Source organism: Quercus lobata, chromosome 3, assembly GCF_001633185.2.
Source record: "Quercus lobata isolate SW786 chromosome 3, ValleyOak3.0 Primary Assembly, whole genome shotgun sequence".
Lineage (NCBI taxonomy): Eukaryota > Viridiplantae > Streptophyta > Magnoliopsida > Fagales > Fagaceae > Quercus > Quercus lobata.
This window is the reverse complement of record NC_044906.1, coordinates 73328043-73331161: the sequence shown is the minus strand read 5'-3', so window position 1 is coordinate 73331161 and position 3119 is coordinate 73328043. Positions and strand designations below refer to the sequence as shown.

The 3119-nt window shown below is 35.1% G+C and overlaps 1 long non-coding RNA gene across 1 annotated transcript; it reads right to left on the bottom strand.

Annotated features, from left to right (window-relative positions):
- Nucleotides 1-1696: 1696 nt before the first annotated feature.
- Nucleotides 1697-2741, bottom strand: LOC115981781. The gene is made up of 2 exons (XR_004089452.1): nt 2325-2741; nt 1697-2240 (listed from the first exon to the last, which is right to left on the bottom strand). It is a non-coding gene; the product is annotated as an uncharacterized LOC115981781 (long non-coding RNA).
- Between the last annotated feature and the right edge of the window lie 378 nt (nt 2742-3119).

Below are 3119 nucleotides of genomic sequence, written 5' to 3'. Positions count from 1 at the left end.
ATTTAAATTACTTGTGATTAGTAACACGTCTATTTGTAAGACCTATTTATTTAAATTTGACTTATTTCTATCTTTAACATTACTTAATTCTTTGAGCCTTCTTAATAGTGAAAAAAAAAATGTAAACTAAAATGTTTTAATATCTCCCAAAAATATTTATATATAAAAAAATAAATAAATAAATTTGCCCCCAAATTTGGGGCCTTCTCTAGTAAGGGGGCCCTAGGCAATGGCCTAAATGGCCTAAGCCTAGGGCAGCCCTAGTTAAGGATTTAGTCTAATAGCTTTGTGTATGGTATGGTCACCATACTATATAGAGTCAGGACTTTGAGTTAAAGAAAGAGACTCTGACCTCTAGCTCGGCGACTTCTTAAGCACTGAGGTTTTTTTTTTGAGTTTTTGATGTGTGCATCTATTGGTTAAAGACAAAATTATTTTGTTTAAAACTTTATAAAGGGCTAGTTGTTTATTTGAGTAAAATTAGTTAATTGGACTTAATTGTTTTTAGCTTTGCTATTGGTGATTTTTGTTATTGCACAAATGTTTTTGGGCTAGTATATGTTATTTTATGTTTTAGATTTTAGATCTAAAATTTTTTTTAATTACTTTTAAAATGAGAAAAATGCTAGAGGTATATTACTGATACAATGAGGTATAAAATAAAATTACTAAAATTAATGCATATATATATATATATTAAAGAAATTTAGGGGGGCCATTGCCCCTCCGGTCAATAAATGCCCCCCCCTGGTCAATAAATGCCTCTGTCCGTGTACAGTTGCAGGTTCCAGCTGGGACATGGTTAATGAGGTGAGTGAGACACAGATCCAGCTTCTGCCAAATAAGATGCAAATGCCAGCGCCACAAAAAAGATCAACGGCTATTTGAAATTTTGAATAGCATTATTCAATTTTATTTGCTATTTTCTTAATGTCCCAGCTGTTCCATTCTATATCACAAGGCCCCTTTTCTTACCTACAAACACGTTGGTTTAGGAGCTGTTTGGTATGCAATTTTGAGCAACAGTTTTCACTTTTTAAACAACATTACACATATTTTTATATTTTTTCATCCACACGTATTTCCAAAAAATACAAACAACATTACTAGAACAACATTATCAAACAAACCCTAAACTATATAAGCCAATATATTATTGATTAAAGGGGAGGGGGATGGAACCTAAAAAATATATAACATTTGGTAAAATTATTTGTTATTGCATATAGATACCAAAGTTACTATAATAACAATTTGAAATTATGTCTGATAGGAGGGATGGAGAGGAAAGGAAGAAAGGTAAGTACCCTAGGAAGAAGTGAAGGAAAAAGTCCACCTTCCTTTCACGTTGATTAAAATAGAAGAAAAGATAAATGATCGAAAAAAATGAATTTGTTGCATGTATTTGGGTATATGTATTGGATTTGAGTGATTAAAATCATTTTATATTGTTTAGATAATTTTAAGAGATCAAATATTTGGATTTGATGAAATCCACCAAAGATTTTAAACCTTTAAAATCAGTGGTTTTGAAATAATATTTAAAATCATTGAATTTGAAATTAAGGCATTTCAAATGTATAGATTTCTTATTATCAAAGAAAAAAAATTCTATTGATTTAAAATCCAAATCCAAATACATGCAAATTCAAGTTTCCAAACACAACCTTGTTATTTTACCTTTAGACATCAAGTAATAGCTTAAATAATGAAAATAAAATTAGAATTTTACACAACTATGCTAAGTTTAAGTTATACACGGCTCTTGTAAGTCATGAATCCACAACATTATCCTTAATCCCCTTGTTACAGGAGTAAAAACTAAAAAGTACCATTAGAACTAAAGGTTCATTGGATTCCCATTAGACCACCCCCCCTCCCTACTCTTTTTCTACCCAACAATTTGTCAATCCAATCCCCTCCCTTTTCCTCTCCCATTCCCTCCAAACAAATGGTGTAACAACACAAGGCACATTAGTACTGCATATGAAAGGGTAATGGCAAATTAAATTTCTCCAAATCTGCCATTTATTCATGAGAGAAAAGTAAAACAACTATCTTCACTAAGCAAAGCCAAGGAACTCATTAATTCAAGCAATAAAGCAAAGCCTTTTTCCTCCTCTTGCATTGTAACTAGAAAAGGGAGAATTGATGAAATCAGCGGGCATATGGACATGTAGTCAGGTTCCATGATCAATTTCTCGTTGGAAGAAAATCTTTTCCTCTTTAGACAGGGAAAACTACAACAGAAAGGAAAATTAAGTGAAAATATCATGCACCCAAAAAATAATACAGAGAAAGAGACAAGGAGAAACTGAAATTACTTCATAGTTCAATATCAGGCACCCCCAATAAGAAGGAACTTGGATCACTGGATCCAAGTAGTGGAATGTACTCTGATCCTCTCACATGAACGCTAAAGCATGCTACAAAAACAACACAAGTTAAACACAAAAACCAGTAAAGTGGAATTTTGTATGATTCAGACAAAATCTTATACAATTAACCATTTGCAAGCAAGATTAAAGCTGATATTATAATTTTTTTAATAACCAATAAAGATCCTACAGTTGAGTCGTTCAACATTTGGAACATTTCCATTTAAAAAAAATTCAAGTTTACAAATAATAGTAAAAAGTAGAGACAGGCTCAAAAGTCAAAACAAAGCCACACAATCAACATCGTTGATTTCTTGCCAATGTTCTAAAGTCACAGGTCCAATCCCATAAAGTCTGATTTTTTTTTTTTTTGGGGGGGGGGGGGGGTGGACAAAATCATGGTAATTTATCATACATGCTACATAACCATCACACCATTCTTCACTGTAAGAAACTTTAAGGAATGCAATGTGTAGATGGCATACATGGGCATAAACTTAAGAAACCTCTCCCAACCACTGGGAGCTACAAACACAATCAAAGCTCCTTTTTTGTTCAAAGCTTATTCATAGGCAGTGCACCTCACCCAAACCCCACAGAAGCAGTAGCCTTGTGCACTGTGATTGCCAACCCCCCCCCCCCCCACCCCCCCCTCCCCCCCCCCCCCCCCCCCCCCCCCCCCCCCCCCCCCCCCCCCCCCCCCCCCCCCCCCCCCCCCCCCCCCCCCCCCCCCCCCCCCCC